Source organism: Mauremys reevesii, linkage group 14 (assembly GCF_016161935.1).
Source record: "Mauremys reevesii isolate NIE-2019 linkage group 14, ASM1616193v1, whole genome shotgun sequence".
Taxonomy (NCBI): Eukaryota; Metazoa; Chordata; order Testudines; family Geoemydidae; genus Mauremys; species Mauremys reevesii.
In genome coordinates, this window is record NC_052636.1 from 43,881,667 (window position 1) to 43,901,475 (window position 19,809).

Genomic DNA, 19,809 nt, shown 5'->3' on the forward strand with positions numbered 1-19,809 from the left:
TGAGTCAGACACCTATTTACTCAATTTAGAATTCTACAGGCAGCATATTTTCCTCTTAAAATGAGGAAAAGGCATGAAAGCTACAGTGATTAATGTAGTTATGAATGTATTCAATAAGGATACATTCAATGCAATTTTAAAATGACTGACAGCACCAAAAAGGCACATGTCCAAAAATGATACTAGTGGGTGGGAGATAAGGCAAAAAAAGGGGGGGCAAGGAAACTTGTCAAAACTTGTATGACGAATAAAGGTATAAAGTTATTACTACTCAGGTTCTTCAGAGACCCCACAGCTTCTAATAACCCAGGGGACAGGACTCCTTACCCAGTGAGGTCACCGTCTCATAGTTCTCCTGCATGACATCCCTGTAGAGGGCTCTCTGAACAGGGTCCAGCAGAGCCCATTCCCCCTTGGTGAAATACAGAGCCACATCCTCGAAGGTCACCGGCCCCTGAAAGAGCAAGTGTCCAACACTCAGTACCTGCTGCCCCACTCATAACCCCACTATTCACGGAACAGCAGCACCAGGTAAATGGAAGCCCCGGGAGGCACATGTTAACAGAGTCCCACCCAACCTTGCCTAGAACAGACAGGCGGCATCAGAGGGTGGAAAGAGAGAACCTTTGTGTCTCCCAGCTGACAGACGGAGGCAGGGTCATCACATTTATCACATAGCTACTAGCCAGAGCTTGATATAGGAGATGGGGCTGGCTCTGGACCCTACTAATGGCTCCCTGGTAGGAAACACTTCTTTCTTATATTTTATTTGGAAAGGGAAGTCAGTAGTAAAGAATATTAGTTAGAACAGGGGTAGGCAACCTATGGCATGGGTGCTGAAGACAGCACGCAAGCTGATTTTCAGTGGCACTCACAATGCCCAGGTCCTGGCCACCAGTCCAGGGGGCTCTGCATTTTAATTTAATTTTAAATGAAGTTTCTTAAACATTTTAAAAGCCTTATTTACTTTACATACAACAATAGTTTAGTTATATATTATAGACAGAGAAAGATCTTCTAAAAATGTTAAAATGTATTACTGGCACTCAAAACCTTAAATTAGAGTGAATAAATGAAGACTTCTGAAAGGTTGCTCACCCCTGAGTTAGAAGGTCAGAATTGTAGAAAATTGGTAAGAGAAGTGTGACATTATTGATATAAATTGGGACCATATAGAACATGGGTTGCAACCAAGGTCCTGTAGTGGCAACAAATCTGATGTAAAGGGGATCATATGAGGTGTCTAAGACCAGGTTATGGGTTGCTGGTTATGATTATGCTGTCTGTATGTATGTATCATTTTGTAGTTGAAGTTATGAGTATTGGCTCTATCCTGTCTGTATTTCAAGCTGGTGCTGTGCTTCTGGGAGACATCACAGACAAGCTGGTGTTAGCTCTGCCTAGCCTGCTTGATGGCCCATTAAGGACCATCAGCTACACAATTGACCCATGGAGAGAAGGCAGACACGCCTTGTGACTCAGCAAAGTATGCAGGACTGGCCCATGTGACCCCAGACTCCATTTTGCTGTAATTTTCCACAGTAAGGACAAAGAGGTTCTTACACCTGGAAAAGCCTATATAAGGCTGATGCCTCATCTCCATCTTTTCTTCAATCCTGCTTCTACCTCTGGAGGGACTTTGCTACATGCTGAAGCTCTACACAAGGGACTGATGACCCATCCCAGCGGGGGATGTTCTCCAGAGACTTGATTTGAACCTGCAGTTTATGCCATCACTGCTACAAGCCTGAACTAAGAACTTTGCCATTACTGTATGTAATTGATTCAATTTAACCAATTCTAGCTCTCACCTCTACCTTTTTCCTTTTATGAATAAATCTTTAGATTTTAGATTCTAAAGGATTGGCAACAGCGTGATTTGTGGGTAAGATCTGATGTGTATATTGACCTGGGTCTGGGGCTTGATTCTTTTTAATCGAAAGAACCTTTTTCTTTTATTGGGGTGTTGGTTTTCATAACCATTCCTCCCCGGGACGTGTGGCACTGGTGGTGATACTGGGAGACTGGAATGTCTAAGGAAATTGCTCGTGTGACTTGTGGTTAGCCAGTGGGGTGAAACCGAAGTCCTTTTTGTCTGGCTGGTTTGGTTTGCCTTAGAGGTGGAAAAACCCCAACCTAGGGCTGTGACTGCCCTGTTTGAGCAAGTGGTCCTGAATTGGCACTCTCAGTTGGGTCCTGCCAGAACTGCCACGTCACAGGAAGCTATCAGAAATCAATGACCAATCAATGAAAATAAGAAGGAAGTTTTGAAAAGTATATTAATCCTAACAATGGTAGTGATAAATTACTAGACGGAAATGGCAGAATTATCAAAAATAATGCAGAAGAGGTAAAAGTGTTCAATAAGTTTTCTCTCCTGGATTTGGAGAAAAACAGATGCTGTACTCGTATCATAAGATGTTGACGACGACACTCCTTCCATTCCAACAAGAACTCACAAGGACATTAAACAGCAGCTATTACAGTTAGACATGTTTAAATAAGCAGGTCCAGATAACTTGTATCCAAGAGTTTTTAAAGACCTGGTGGAGGAGCGTGGTGGACTATTAATGTTGATTGTAATTAGGACTTGGAACACTGGGAAATTCCAGAAGACTGGAATTAAGCTAATGCTGTGCCAATACTAAAAAGTGTAAAAGAGATGACCCAGCTAATTACAAGAGAGTCAGTCTGATATCAATACTGAGCAAAATAATGGAGCAGTCGATACTGGATTTCGTTAATAAAGAATTAAAGGAAGGCAATATAATTAGCACCTATTAACAAAGGTTTAGAGAAAATAGATCCTATCAAACTAACTGGATATCCTTATTAGATGAGATCAAAAGTTTGGTTGCAGCTAATAGTATTGATGTAATATATCTAGACTTCTGTAAGGCATATGACTTGATTCAGCACAATATTTTGACTAAAAAACTAGAATGATACAAAATAAACACAGCATACATTAAATAGATTAAAAACTGGGATTGTAAATGGGAACCATGGTCAAGTGGATTTATTTCTAGCGGGTTCCCACAAGGATTGCTTTTTGCCCGTGTGCTATTTAACATTCTTATCAATGACCTAGAACAGAATATAAAATCATCACGGATAAAGTTTGCAGTATCACAAAGATTGCGGGTGGTGGTAACTAATGAAGTGGCAGTAGATTCAGGCTACAGCACTGGGAGTCTGGGAGGGTTATTTCCTGTTCCACAAAGAGGAGAAGTTCCATTCCCAAATTCCATGCCTTGAAATTAGGCCCTATCTGACACTACACCCCATATTCAGCATAGTGGTATGGTTATAATATGATTAGGACATAATTATGATGCATTTTGTGCAAGATGCGTCATGTGCTGAATATTATTATCCTATTTGTGTGCATGGATCATGTTTGTATTTGAAGTTATGGATATTGACTCTGTAGCTGTATTTCAAATGTGCTTACTCTGGGTAACACCCACAACGAGCCTTTCAGGTACAACAATGAAGAAGCCAGACAGAGCTGATGGCTTATCAACAAAGAGAATGGACCGTGGAAGAGCTTAGCCTTCCTGTGAATGTTTCAGCCAGCCTATGAGTCATGGCTACTATGACTCAGCAGGACACGCTAGGACATGTGACTAGACCACATGACAATGAACTCCATTTTGGTACCTGTATTTTTCCACAAACTGGACTGGGAACTGAGTTTGGAACAAATGGTTCCCGCCATATGGAAAAGCTACATAAGGTGGCGTGTGACATCATCTCTTGGCCTCATTCCCCGCACAAGAGAACTCCTGGAAGCACCTGAGGAACAAAGACTGAACTGGGGGAAGTGCTGGTCCCAGGGTAAAGGGATTTCTAGCTTGTGTATGGAAACTTGGGGGACTGCTTGTAGCATCAGTCAGGGTGAGAAATTGCTAATTCAAATTCTATCCATCTAGTATGTTAGGCTTAGTTTGAGTTTTTGGTTATCTGCTAAGTAATCGGCTTTGATCTGTTTGCTAACACTTAGAATTGTTGGGATACGTTAGGGTTCAGTAAAACAGCTGGGAAGCTGCTAATGTGCTGACATGCATTGGGGACAAAGGCATAAGCAGGCAGGAATTCTTTGCTTAACAAATAAGTTGCCATATTTTTCCTCTCTCTGTTGCTTGTAATAATTGATTGATGCAGCTGCATAAGAAATGTAGTTCCTGGAATAAATGTCCTTTGTGTGAAAGAAAGTAAAAGAAATGTTATCTCCCCCTCCCTTCCTTTCCCAGCTACATAAACAAGCCCTGGCTTATGGCCCCTTCCTCCCTCCCCGAGAACTGCTCATTGACCCTTCCTCCATACCCCGAGAACTGCTGTTTAGGGAAATTTGTGGCAACACGTTATTGCAAAGAACGGTATTTTCAAGGTAAAAATGCCTCTATGATATGTGTAATACTGTGACAGTGGACAGGGGTGGGTATACTAATTGTATGAGTGTTTACTACTTAATGAAGGGTTTTGAGGTGTTGTAACGGATGTAGGTGTTTACATACAAACTTAGATAAAAGGCATGTGATGTAACTAATCCAGTTCTTACTCGATAGTTGGGTCAAGGGGAACACAAGTAACACAATAAAGAAGCCTGTATTCATATCCGCCTCTGGATCAACCGGCTCCTTTTTTGTTCTAACAATAATTACTTAAAATCTACCTTTCTGCCATTAATAAACTTGTTTTATGCTTTATCTTAATCAGTGCATTTTGAATGAAGTGTTTGGGAAAAAGCTGAGCTTGGTTAGCAGAGGCTTGTTGTGCACATCTTTCCCATATCGAGGGGAAGGCGAACTATATTAATGAGCTTACATTATCCAGATCCCTGTGCACTATAAGATGGTATAATTCTAAATTTATACTACAGCAGGTGTGCAAGGTTGGGGAGCTGGGAAATTGGCTGTTGTTGTCTATCTGTCCTTGAGCGGCTTAGGTAAAGCACTCAGGTAGCTTAGTTGGATGCATGGCGCCACCTGCTGTCGTGTTGGGTGATAACAGGCCCTGGAGAGGCTGGCTGAATCTCCAGCAAAGCAGTGTGAGAAGGCCCAGCCCAGCTTGAGGGTTAGAGGGCGCAGCGGTTCCCAGAACCATCCCAGACTGCACCCCGGGGTGACAACCCATCACACCCTAAATTACATAAGTTTCAGCAGATTTGTCACATCCTGTCCCCTCCCTTTCTCCACCCGAGATATTTCCTGCCTCCCACCACCTCCAGCAGCTCCTATCCTCCTATGCATTTACTGCTCCTCTCCCTCCAAGCAGAACCCACCACCAGCTCCCTGATAATCCCTTACCTGAGCCAGCTCCATTGCAGCCATTTCCTTCCCTTTGGGAGGATGAAATGATCTGGAGCAAAACGTGGACGTTAATCTGTAGCCTGCCAGGACGAGAAGGGCAATGTGAGAGAATGCAGAGGGGGCTTTTGTCCATTCCACATGCTGATTCCCCCCGGATTTTTCCCTGTTAATGGACACTCTAGGTTCTGCCACACTGTGAAGCACAGAGTGACCTTATTCCAGTACAGGCCTAGCCCCCTCCCACCATGGTGTAACCTCTGAGACACGGTGAAACCCTCCCAGTAACATCCTCTGTTATACTTACCAAGTTTGCAGACAATACCAAGCTGGGAGGGGTTTCAAGTGCTTTAGAGGATAGACCAGGGAGGGAGAGCTCAGTGGTTTGAGCATCGGCCTGCTAAACCCAAGGCTGTGAGTTCAATCCTTGAGGGGGCCATTTAGGGATTTGGGGAAAAAATCTGCCTGGGGATTTGTCCTGCTTTGAGCAGGGGATTGACTAGATACCTCCTATGGTCCCTTCCAACCCTGATATTCTATGATTAAAATTCAAAATGATCTGGAGAAAAGGCCTGAAGTAAATAGGATGAAATTCAATTAGGACAAATGCAAAGTGCTTCATTTAGGAAAGAACAATCAGGTGCACACGTACAAAATGGGAAATTCCTGCCCAGGAAGGAGCACTGCGGAAAGGGAGCTGGGGGCCATAGTGGATCACAAGCTAAGTATAAGTCAACAGTGCAAACGGGCAAACATCATTCTGGAATGTATTTGAGGGAGTACTGTAAGCAAGACACAAGCAGTAATTCTTCCACTCCACTCTGCGGATTAGGCCACAACTGGAGAACTGTGTCCATTTGTGGGTGCCACATATGAGGAAAGATGTGGACAAATTGGAGAAAGTCCAGAGAAGAACAACAAAAATGATTAAAGGTCTAGAAAACATTACCTATGAGGATAGATTGAAAAATTGGGTTTGTTTAGTCTGGAGTAGAGAGGACATTATAATAGTTTTCAAGTACATAAAAGGTTGTTACAGGGATGTGGAAGAAAAAATTGTTCTTAACCTCTGAGGATAGGAGAAGTAGTAATGGCCTTAAATTGCAGCAAGGGCAATTTAGGATGGAGATTAGGAAGAAACTTCCTGTCAGAGTGGTTAAACTCCAGAACAAATAGTGTAGGGAAGTTGTGGAATCTCCATCATTGGGGATTTTTAAGAGGAGGCTGGACAAACACCTCAGGGATGGTCTAGATAATACTGAGTCCTGCCTTGAGTGCAGGGGACTGGCCTAGGTGACCTTCCAAAGTCCCTTCCAGTTCTATGATTCTATGAACCAAAGGCCAGTGAAGAGCAGAATCAAAGGAGTCACTCTGGGAGATTCTCCCTGTCACTGTCCCCAAGGCAGCTCTTTCAGGTTAACTAAGTTGTTTGAAGCTTTAGCCTTTGTAGAGTCTCTCCGGGGAGTGCCCCCTTTCATGGGCTGGGCCTAGTTTTAGCCTTTGGGAAGCGTGACCCCAGGGGCTCTGAGACGGGGCCTTCTTGCCTCAGCACATCTTGTTTCTTTCTGTGGCTCCCCAGTGAGTCCAAATGAGTAGATACTCCTGATAGAGACTGTGAACATAAGAAGGGCCCACTGCATCAGAGCAATGGTCCATCTGGCTCAGTGGCTAATGCCAGGTGCTTCAGAGGGAAAGAACAGAACAGGTAACCATCAAGTGATCCATCCCGTCAACCATTCCCAGCTTCTGGAAACAGAGGCTAGAGACACCATCCCTGCCCAGCCTGCCTGTGACACTGGCAGATGAGGTGTTAGCTCTTACACAAGCCTCTATGTCTTAACTGAACATGGACAAACGCACAGTGGAATCAGTCTGACTCACCTGTGTTAGTATTGTTAAAACAGGTATTAGGATTATAAGAACATGTTTAGACTTCGTTAAATGCTTGTGAGTTGCTGCCTGAGTTAACATCTGACTAGCTCCATTGTGAGTCTCTGTGGCTCTGTAAATCACCAGACAGGAGAGAGACTTTACCTAGGTGAAGTGCTGATTGGCAACAGAATGTATTACACCCTGCCTGGCAGGAAAGGTCCATCCACACCAGAGAGACTATTATGGGACGTTAAAGAAGACACAAGGCTGTTGTTGTGCTCTTGATTTCCCATTAGCTGAGCTGGCAGCTCAGAGCACATGGCAGGAAGGGGATGAAAACCCCACACAGAAGGAACTGATTATCTGTATGCTGCTTGGACTCTGGGGCAAAGTTTTTACGCATCAGGAAGAGATCCCCAGCTGATTAGCCGGGTTAGTCCTAAGGAAGATATAGAGCTTGCTTATTACAGAAGCTTCTATTGCCTTTGAAATCTAAGACTGCAACTCGTCTGCATCTATAGGATTACCTGCTTTAACTTCGTAAACAACTCAGGGAAAGAGAGATCAGGAGGGACCTGCTGCCAGTTGTCAGTCAGAATAGGAGGGAAGCCATGAGTGACATCTGCCATAATGATTCCACATCTGCAGGAACAATCCTGAACTTGGAGAGCTCATAGGGTCTTTGTAGGGCATCCCAAATGTTTCCTGCATTCCCACACAGTTGTTGAGTTGGTTTAACCAATTCTTCACCTGTGCAGGCAGCTCTTGGAAGCACTTCTTTCTCAGAGCCCTGGAGGTCTGGGACCCACGGCTCTTCCCTCGTTCCAGCTGCAAGATCACATCAGGTTTGGAATTTGGAAACCTTACTGCAGGCAAAGAAAACAAGGGAGGTCAGTGGAATTTGTGGGATACTTGTCACAAAGAATATTCTATGGTTTTAACCCCCAGCTCATTTTTAAGCAGTAACATCCCAAGGCCAGCTTCCTTGGCTCCAAGAGGCAGGAGAGTTATTATAATAAATCATATTCATTACCTTAGTGCCTAAGGACCAACTAACAGTGGGTCCCCATTGTGCTAGGACAAGTACAAACCCAGAATAGTAGCTGGGCCATGCCCTGAAGAATTTACAATCTAAATACGCAAGACAGACACAGAATGGGGGAAGGGGTAGAACCCACTGTTAGGTGTATTTTTATCACTTAGCTAGTTACAGGGTGTAGATGAGCAGACTCACCTGCGGTGCCTTCTGCTGGTGACTCCTGGGAATTAGCTCATTCCAGCTCTGGAGCGCCTTCTGCAGGCCGGTGATCCACCTGTCCTCTGGCCCCCCTGCCCCTCCCTGGACCCGGTGTCCCTTTATTTGGGGTGCTATCCACTGGCAGAACCCGACCAATCTGGGTCTCCCCTCCCAGGGGAACCCCCAAGCCACTATCCCCACTTTGCCTCAGTTACTGCCTAGTCTCCATCTAGCCCTGTTCACTGGGGCAGGCTGCAGTGTCAGCCACTCACCATAGGCAAAGGGGTTTGGACCTGCTGCCTTTGCCTACCCCTAGGCTGCCTCTGCAACCCCCAGTACCTGTTGGCTTTGTGCTAGGCCGCAGCCTGGGGCTTTCCAGGCAGGAGCTCCCCAGCTTCTCTGCCTTTCCCCAGCCCTGCTCCACTCAGGTACCCTGTGTCCAGCTCCCTGCAGCCAGGCCCTTCTTCCTCTACAGGCAGAGGGAGACTCTTGTCTGCCCCGAGTTGTCTGTCTTTCTAGGGCCAGCTGAGTCTGTCGGGGGCATGGCCCCAGCTGCAGCCACTTCCCCCAATCAGCTCAGCCTAAAGGCTGCTTTCTCCAGCCACAGCCCCCTCCCAGGGCTGTTTTTAATCCTTCAGGGCAGGAGAAAGGGACCAGCCTGCTACACAGGGGTATAAAAACAAAGAATCAAAATCACAGTCTGCCTGTGTCTGGGCCTTCTCGCACTAGGATCGTCTGAGGCCTTGTTCTTAGGCTAAGGCCTTTGACTAAGCAGCAGGGACAGCCATAAACTGGGAAGTGAAGGGTCACATCCTCACATCCCAAACCAGTCACACTGAAATAAGGTGCTGCTGGGCTGTTAGGAAGATGATCCTGTCCTGATAGCGCCCATCACCACCAGATAAAGAAACAGATCTTAAAATGGTTAAAGAAAACCTAAAAAAAAACAGGAGTACTTGTGGCACCTTAAAGACTAACAAATTTATTTTAGCATGAGCTTTCGTGAGCTAAAGCTCACTTCTTCGGATGCCTAGTTTGACAGCAGCCTGTCTGGCAAGAAATCACTTCTCAATGGTTGTGGTTGTGAAACCCTCATTTCTGTATTGTTCTATCTTTATGGTCACCACTTTTACAATGTTAATCAGTCTGGTTCTCTAATTGTTTCTATCTGCTGTATAATTAATTTTGCTAGGTGTAAGTTAATGAGGGTGGTGGGATACAATTGGTTAGAGAATTATGTTTCAATGTGTTAGGATTGGTTAGTTAAATTTCAGTACAATGATTGGTTAAGCAAAGGTATAGCTGAGCATATTACTATATAAACTGAGTCAAACAGGAGTGGGAACAGGAACTGTGAACGGGGACACAGGCAAGGCTCTGCGGTGTCAGAGCGGGTAAGGGGGATACGCCGCCGAAGACCCCAGGCCCCCTGGGTGACAATCATTCCCTTGTCTCTGTCGGGTATTCCATTGATGTAGGTTACTCCCAGCCAGTCCTTAATGACCCATTCATATCACCCCATGACAGCTACGTGACAAAACACCTCACGTCTCCTGCTCTTTAGAATCATAGCAATACCAATCACAGCAGGAAACTGAGGTGTGTATTGGCATCATACAAGTATCATCAAAAGTCCCACCTCTGTCTCAGACACACACACACTGCTCACAGCCCCTGGAGAGAAAGCAAAGCACAGGAACTGGCCGTTAGTCCAGTGAACACAGTGGAGGACAAGCTGCAATCCTCACACCCTGGTCAAACAGGAGAGGCATGTGGGTCCCTGCCCATAGAGAGGGGCTGCTGGAGGCCTGATACCTGAGGGCCATTCCGTGAGCAGACCATGGAGGCAGGTCAAAGGCTTCGCTACCCCAGAACTGTGACATCGCAAAAGCACATTTTGGGGAATTAGGAAATCTAGTGACTCAGGTGTAATGGGAGGGAGAATTAAACTCCCCCCAGTGGGAGGAGAAGGCTGGGGAATTACACACTAACATTCACGAGCAACAGCCTCTAATTCTTCCCGAAAAGGAGAAGGTCAGAAACAAGAACTGGGCCACGCAGCCTCAGGAGGGACAGGCTCAGAGATCCAAGGAGCCTGGAGGGAGACAGCTCGTGGCTGCTGCAGATGGGGAGAGGGGGGACAAGACTCTCTCCAAACTCTCACTCTTCTTGACCCCGACCTGATTTTACGATCTATGACCCAGTCTCACGTCTTGTGGGCAATTTCATACTCGCTAGAGGTAACATGTCATGATCAGAGAATCGCTTATTAGCTTGGACCATGCGTGGAGGGGCAAGAAGGTGAACACAGATAAATGGGTTATTAAGGGCAGGTCGACACTACAGCCGGGATTGACACTCTGAGATCGATCTAGCCGTGGTTGATTTATCGGGTCTAGTACAGACCTGTTAAATCAACTGCAGATCGACTGCAAGTCGCTCTCCAGTTCTCTGCTCCAGACTCTACCCGTGAAGGTCTCCCGTGTACCCCCCTCAGTGCACACACTGCTGTAACTCGACCTAAGCTACGTCCACTCCAGCTATGTCATTCATGTAGCTGGAGTTGCAGCGCAGGTCGACAGACCGCGTAGTGTAAACATAGCCTAAGCTTGCTACAGTTCAGGGCCTTATATTAAGCTGAGGCTTTGTGAGAGTGGTTATGCTGAAGCCTGGGATTTACCTGAGGTTTGGGTAGGGATTCAGGGTTAAAGGTCTGGGATCCCCCACAGCTCTAGATCCCCAAACCTCTCCTCCCGCCCACTGACCCACCCAGCCCACTTCCTGGGTGCCCTTCCCCCCCCCGCCCCGCCCCGTCGTCCCATTACGCACAGCCGTCACCACCGCCCAGCACCTTGGGAGCTTCTTGTGTTCCCTCCTCGTCTCTCACAACCTCCTCCCTCTCTGCTGATTCTTAGCTCTAACCCTGCACACACACACCCCATGTCCTGGCACCCCAGAATTATGTACTCCCCCCCTTCTGCTCCTCTACCACAGCTCTGTTCTCCCTTCACCTGAATGGCATTATGTGCTCTCCTATCAAAAGAGGAGCTCATCTGACTGCCACACAAGCCATGAATGAATCACACACCTATTTATTTAATTTAGAATTCTACAGGAGGCATATTTTCCTATTAAAATGAGGAAAAGGCATGAAAGCTGCAGTTACTAATGTAGTTGCTAATGTAGCCAAAAGGATACATTCAATGCAATTTTAAAATGACTGACGGCACCAAAAAGGCACATGTCCAAAAATGATACTAGTGGGTGGGAGATAAGGCAAAAAAAGGAGGGGGGCAAGGAAACTTGTCAAAACTTGTATGAAGAATAAAGGTATAAAGTTATTACTACTCAGGTTCTTCAGAGACCCCACAGCTTCTAATAACCCAGGGGACAGGACTTCTTACCCAGCGAGGTCACCGTCTCATAGTTCTCCTGCATGACATCCCAGTAGAGGGCTCTCTGAACAGGGTCCAGCAGAGCCCATTCCTCCCTGGTGAAATGCACAGCCACCTCCTCGAAGGTCACCGGCCCCTGAAAGAGCAAGAGTCCAACACTCAGGACCTGCTGCCCCACTCACAACCCCACTATTCACGGAACAGCAGCACCAGGTAAATGGAAGCTCCGGGAGGCACATGTTAACAGAGTCCCACCCCACCTTGCTTAGAGCAGCCAGGTGGCATCAGAGGGTAGAAAGAGAGAACCTTTGTGTCTCCCAGTTGACAGACGGAGGCAGAGTCTTCACATTTATCACATAGCTACTAGCCAGAGCTTAATATAGGAGATGGAGCTGTCTCTGGACCCTGCTGGTAGCTCCCTGGTAGGAATCCCAACACTCTTTAAATAAAATATATGGAAGAAAGGGGAAGTCAATAGTAAAGACTATAAGTTAGACGGTCAGAATTGTAGAAAATTGTTAAGGGAAGTTATCAGAAATCAATGATCAACCAATGAAAATAAGAAGGAAGTTTTAAGAAGTACAAAATTAATCCTAACAGTGGTAGTGGTACATTACTAGATGGAAATGGCAGAATTATCAACAATCATGCAGAAGAGGTAAAACTATTCAATAAATATTTCTCTCCTGGATTTGGAGAAAAACAGATGATGTAACTCATATCATAAGATGTTGACGCTGACAGTCTTTCCATTCCAACAATAACTCACGAGGACATTAAACAGCAGCTATTAAAGGTTAGATGTGTTTAAATCAGTGAGTCCAGATAACTAGAGTTCTGAAAGACCTGCTGGAGGAGCGTGGTGGACTGTTAATGTTGATTTTAATTAGGACTTGGAACACTTGGGAAATTCCAGAAGACTGGAATAAAGCTAATGCTGTGCCAATATTTAAAAACTATAAAAGAGATGATGCAACTAATTACAAGAGTGTTAGTCTGAAATCGATACTGGGCAAGAGAATGGAGCAGCCGATACTGGATTTCATTAATAAAGAATTAAAGGAGGGTAATATGATTAGTACCAATTAAAAGGTGTAGACACAATAGATCCTATCAAACTAACTGGATATCCTTATTGGATGAGATCAAACGTTTGGTTGCAGCTAATAGTACTGATGTAATATACGTAGGCATATCAGTTGGTTCAGCACAATATTTTGACTAGAAACGTACAAAATACACACGGCATACATTAAATAGATTAAAAACTGGGATTGTAAATAGGGAACCATGGTGGAATGGATTTCTTTCTAGCAGGTTCCCGGAAGGATTGGATCTTAGCCCTGTGCTATTTAACATTCTTATCAATGACCTAGAAGAAAATATAAAATCATCACTGATAAAGTTTGTAGTTGCCACAAAGATTGGGGGTGGGGGAACTAATACAGTGTCAGTAGGTTCAGGTTTCAGCACCAGGAGTCTGGGAAAGTTTCCCAGCCCTGACTGGAGGGTTATTTCCTGTTCCACAAAGACGGAAGTTCCATTCCCAACTCCTGTGCCTTAAAATTAGGCCCTATCTCACACTACACCCCCATATTCAACATAGTGGCAGAATTAGAATATGATTAGGACATAATTATGAGGCATTTTGTACAAGATGAGTTGTGCGGTGTCACTGGAAAAGTTTATGATTTGCTGAATATGATTATCCTACTTTTGTGCATGGATCATGTTTGTATCTGAAGTTATGGATATTGACTCTGTATCTGTCTTTCAAATGTGCTTACTCTGGGTAACACCCACAACAAGCCTTTCAGGTAGAACAATGAAGAAGCCAGACAGTGCTGATGGCTCATCAACAAAGACAATGGACTGTGGAATCGCTTAGCCTTCCTGTGAATGTTTCAGCCAGCCTATGAGTCATGGCTACTATGACTCAGCAGGGCACTCTAGGGCATGTGACCAGACCACATGACAATTAACTTCATTTTGGTACCTGTATTTTTCCACAAACTGGACTGGGAACTGAGTTTGGAACAAATGGTTCCTGCCATATGGAAAAGCTACATAAGGTGGGGGGGGTGTCATCATCTCTTGGCCTCATTCTCCACACAAGAGAACTCCTGGAAGCACCTGAGGAACAAAGACTGAACTGGGGGATGTGCTGTATCAAGGTTAAAGGGATTTCTAGCTTGTGTATGGAAACTTGGGGGACTGCTTGTATCATCAGTCAGGGTGAGAAACTGCTAATTCAAATTCTCTCCATCCAATATGTTAAGCTTGGTTTGAGTTTTGGTTACTTGCTAAGTAATCTGCTTTGATCTGTTTGCTAACACATATCGCTGGGAAATTGGCTGTTCTCTTCTATCTGTCCTTGAGTGGCTCAGGTAAAGCACTCAAGTAGCTTAGTTGGATGCATTGTGCCACCTGCTGTCCTACTGGGTGATAACAAGGCTGAATCTCCAGCAAAGCCGTGTGAGAAGGGCCAGCCCAGCTTGAGGGTTAGAGGGCACAGCAGTTCCCAGAAGCCCCCCAGACTGCACCCCGGGGTGACAACCCATCACACCCTAGAGTACACAAGACTCGGCAGGTTTGTCACATTCTGTCCCCTCCCTTTCTCCCTCCAAGCAGAACCCACCACCAGCTCCCTGAGAATCCCTTACCTGAGCCAGCTCCATTGCAGCCATTCCCTTCCCCCAGAGAGGATGGGATGATCTGGAGCAAACCATTGACGTTATTCTGTAGCCTGCTGGGGTGAAAAGGGCAAGGTGTAAGAATTCAGACGGGGCTTTTGTCCATTCCACAAGCTGATTCCCCCCAGCATTTTCCCCTGCTAATGGACATTCTAGGTTCTGCCACACTGTGAAACACAGAGTGACCGTATCCCAGTACAGGCCTAGCCCCCTCCCTCCAGGGTGTAACCCTCTGACACATGGTGAAACCCTCCCAGCAGTAGAATCGCTGTCTTACACTTATCAAGTTTACGGGTGATACCAAACTGGGAGGGGTTGCAAGTACTTTGGAGGATAGAACTGAAATTCAAAATCATCTGGACAAACTGGAGAAATGGTCTGAAGTAAATAGGATGAAATTCAATAAGGACAAATCCAAAGTACTTCATTTAGGAAGGAACACTCAGTGGCACACATACAAAATGGGAAATGACGGCTTAGGAAGGAGCACTGCGGAAAGGGATCTGGGGGTCGTAGTGGATCACAAGTTAAATATGAGTCAACAGTGTTGCAAAAAAAGCAAGTATCATTTTGGGATGTATTAGCAGGAGTATTGTAAACAAGACACGAGAAGTAATTCTTCTGCTCTACTCCGCACTGATTAGGCCTCAACTGGAGTAGTGTGTCAAGTTCTGGGTGTCACATTTCAGGAAAGATGTGGACAAATTGGAGACAGTCCAGAGAAGAGCAACAAAAATGATTAAAGATCTAGAAAACAAGACCTATGAGGGAAGATTGAAAAAAACTGGGGAAGACTCAGAGGGGATGATCACAGTTTTCAAGTACATAAAAGATTGTTACAAACATGCCAGAGAAAAATTGTTCTTCTTAACCTCTGAGGATAGGACAAGAAGCAATGGACTTAAATTACAGCAAGGGCGGTTTAGGATGGAGATTAGGAAAAAAACTTCCAAACTGTCAGAGTGGTTAAGCACTGGAATAAATTGTCTCGGGAGGTTGTGGAATCTCCATCACTGGGGATATTTAAGAGCAGGCTGGACAAACACCTGTCAGGGATTGTCTAGATAATACTGAGTCCTGCCTTGAGTGCAGGGGACTGGCCTAGATGACCTCTCGAGGTCCCTTCCAGTTCTATAATTCTAAGAACCAAAGGCCAGAGAAGAGCAGAATCAAAGGAGTCACTTTGGGGGATTCTCCCTGTCACTGTCCCCAAGGCAGCTCTCTCAGGGTAACTAAGTTGTTTGATGCTCCAGCCTTTATCCAGTCTCTCCTGGCAGTGCCCCCTTCATGGGCTGGGCCTAGTTTTAGCCTTTGGCAAGCGTGACCCCGGGGGCGCTGAGACTGGGCCTTCTTGCCTCAGCACATCTTGCTCCTTTCTGTGGCTCCCCAGTGAGTCCCAATGAGTAGATACTCCTCATACAGACTGTGAACATAAGAACATAAGAGCTGCCCACTGCATCAGACCAATGGTCCATCTAGCTCAGTGGCCAATGCCAGGTGCTTCAGAGGGAATGACCAGAACACGGAATCATCCAGTGATCCACCCCATCACCCATTCCCAGCGTCTGGCAAACAGAGGCTAGAGACACCATCCCTGCCCAGCCTGCCTGTGACACTGGCAGATGAGGTGTTAGCTCTTGCAAAAGCCCCCATGTCTTCATTGAACAGGGACAAACTCATCGCTGGAATCAGTCTGACTCACCTGTGTTAGTATTAGGTATTAGGATTATAAGAATGCGCTTACACTTTATTGAATGCTTGTGAGTTGCTGCCTGGGTTAATATCTGACTAGTTGCATTGTGGCTCTGTAAATCACCAGACAGGAGAGAGACTTTACCTAGGTGAAGTGCTGATTGGCAATGGAATGCATTACACCCTGCCTGGCAGGAAAGGTCCATCAACACCAGACAGACTATTATGGGATGTTAAAGATGACAAAACACTGTTGTTGTGCTCTTCACTTCCCATTAGCTGACTTTGCAGCTCAGAGCACATGGCAGGAAGGGGATGAAAAACCCCATGCAGAAGGAACTGTATGCTGCTTGGACTCGGGGGGAGGGGGGGGGGCAAAGTTTCTAGGCATAAGCACGAGATCCCCAGCTGCTTAGCCTGGGTTAGTCCTAAAGAATATGCAGAGCTTGCTTATTATAGAAGCTTCTATTACCTTTTGAAATTTAAGACTGTAACTCGTCTGCATCTATAGGATTACCAGCTTTAATTTTGTAAACAACTCTCCTTTCCTTTTAAATAAATCTTAATACAGGTTATTACAGGACTGGCTACAAGTATTGTCTTTGTTGTGAGATCTAAGATTCAATTGACCTCAGTAAGTGACTGGCCCTTTGGCATGAGGTCAGGCTTGACAAAGCCCTGGCTGGGATGATTTAGTTGGGGATTGGTCCTGCTTTGAGCAGGGAGTTGGACTAGACACCTCCTGAGGTTCCTTCCAGCCCTGAGATTCTATGATTCTATGACTGGCAGTAACCTGAACATGGCTGTGATTCGTGGGGTAAGGCAGTGGTTCTCAACTAGGTGTCCTGGGCCCCTGGGGCCACTAGCAGGTTTCAGGGCAGGGGCCAAGCAAGGGCAGCAATAGACTCACTGAGGCCCAGGGCAGAAAGCTCCAGTCCCAGCGCATGAGGCTGAAGTCCAGGGTCCTGAGCCCCACCCGGGGCTGAAGCCAAAGCCTGAGCAATGTAGATTTGTGGGGCCCCTGTGGCATGGTGCCCCGAGAGAGGAAGAAAGTGCCCTGAGGACGCAGCCAGAGGGCTGAGCCCTGACACACGACTGGCTCAGAGGGTCTCTGCAGTCAGGAATGGCTGGCAGCGAGGGAAGACTGGCAACTGATGGCTGGAGGGGTGAAGAGGTTTGGGGTACGGTGGGGGAAGAAGCGTCTGGGGCTGGGCAGTCTCCATAGGGGACACTTGCTCCTCCTGTGCCCTTTCCACACCCTCTTGCGAGGCGAGAATGACCACCCTGTCCCCACCCCCAGCAGCAGCCGTGTCTCAGGACTCTCCCCAGTTGCACCCACTAACTCTCCTCCCATTTGGGGTACAGCTCGGGGCAACAAATTACCACCAAGATGAACCCAGCTGGCTGCTGCCTGTTCTGGTGCCACAGGGACCTCTGGTGGGTGAAAGGCAGAACTGTAGCACTTCTCAAGCAGAACGTATCTTCTTCAAGCCAAAAAAAAGCAATTCTGCGCTGGACGTGAATTCTGTGCGTACGCAGCGGTGCAGAATTCCCACCTGAGTAACTCACACCTGGCACAAACACAACCTGCTCACTCCCATCTCTTCTCCCTATGTGTCGAGTCCCAGAGCTGCTGCTGTCATTAATGCACACAGGCTTTCACTCCCGTTAGTGCTGGCAAGAGCCAATCCAGCGACAGGACTGAACCCTTATTCTCCTATCACATGGGACAGTCTCAGCTGAGGGGGAGGTGAGATGGGGAGGGGGTACAACGGGGAAAGTTGTTCTACCCATGTTGGTCCCAGGATAGCAAAGAGGTACTATGGTGCCTGGAAATAGAACGGCATTTCAGTGTATTTTCTTCATTAACCATTCTGCCATGTAGACTCAGACTTTAAAGGTCAGAGGGGACCATTATGATCATCTAGTCTGACCTCCTGCACAAAGCAGGCCATAGAATCCTACCCATCCACTTCTATAACAAACCCCTAACCTACGTCTGAGTTACTGAAGTCTTCAAATTGTGGTCTGAAGCCCTCAAGCTGCAGAGAATCCTCCAGCAAGTGACCCATTTGGGCTTTGGCTACACTTGCAAATTTGCAGCGCTGCAGCAGGGTGTGAAAAAACACCCTCTCCAGCGCTGCAAATTGCAGCGCTGCAAAGCGCCAGTGTGATCAGAGCCCCAGCGCTGTACATTAATCCCCACAGGGAGGTGGAGTACGGCAGCGCTTTGAAGTGCTAAGTGTAGCCAAAGCCTTGGAAACTTTTCATTCACATCTAAACACCTTGGAGCTAAGCTGGGTTGATGCATTTCCACTTACAGTGGTACAGTTGTAATTAGGTGCTTAATCAGATGCTCATGCAGCACAAAGTAGTCAATAATGGGTGTGCTTTCATTCATTAACTGGACTGTGTGCTGTGCATCGCTTTGAAAAAAAGATGCTGTGAGGGAGTGTCAAAATTTTAGGCATTAAGAAATGGTAAGTAGGTGTCAGTTCATTTCTCATGCGTTTCTCTCCTAATTTTAATGTCAGTTTTGAATCAGTATTAATACCATGTTGTTTTAACAGAAGTAGGGTCCATTTATATAATTGTTTGCAAGATTTCATTGGATGTTATTGATGGTGTTTTGTATTGATGGGAAATTTGAGGGGATTATACAAGGACATTGAATCAACAACAGAATGGGAAGGATTCTTCTTGCCCCACACTCACATGGCCGGCAGGGAGCCCTGGGTGATGTCTTTTCACAGGAGAAAGGAGTGGGGCTGGAGTGAGAAAGTCACTATCACTGGGGAGGGCCTGGCAGTGGGGTCTGGGAATGTGACTAGCAAGTGGTGGGGGGTGCAGTGTATATTGGAAAAGGGGTAAAAGAAATACAAACAAAACATGGTACTTATTTAAAATCCTGTTAGGGCTCCAAAAGGAGCCATAGTAGATTGTGCTGCTTTTTCAGATCTTTGGAGCAGTGTTTTGGAGCAGAAGATGAAAGTGAACAGTAATAAGAACCCTGGTGGAAGTGAAATGTGTCCCTTTTGAAACAGTCTCTGAGCTGCTGATAGCTTTGAATCCAGAGGCAAGCCAAGAAAGCCTCTGTGTGGATGCAATACCCAGCTGATGGAGGAAGGAGGAAACTGCCATTTGCAGCACAAAGAACCTGAGAATAATGAATGCATCTGGTCAGCAAACAAGCTACTAGAAGACTCAGATTATGGCCCTCCAGAAAAGGGAGGTGAAAAACAAGTCAAGCCTGAAAATAAGGGGACAGGTTAACCCTAAGGAGCGTGTGTGTGTGTGTACAGAGCAGAAATCTGAAGCTGTGGGAAACTGAGGCACGCCACCTCATAAATTTCATAAATGATCAGTGAGTGGGGTAATTCACTAGCCTGACTATAGAACAAAATAAGGACAGCCTGAAGGTAATTCTTCTGTTCTTCCTGCAATTAGCAAGGACATTTGTAAAAGGAATTGGTATTATTATTAAGAAATAATCTGATCCCATCAGGGGGGTGGAAATTGTTTCTTTCGTTTTTCAGACACTCTACAACCATGCTGGCGCCAGCGGAAGAATAACCCAGAATACAATGGATCTATGTTTTGTGATGTTT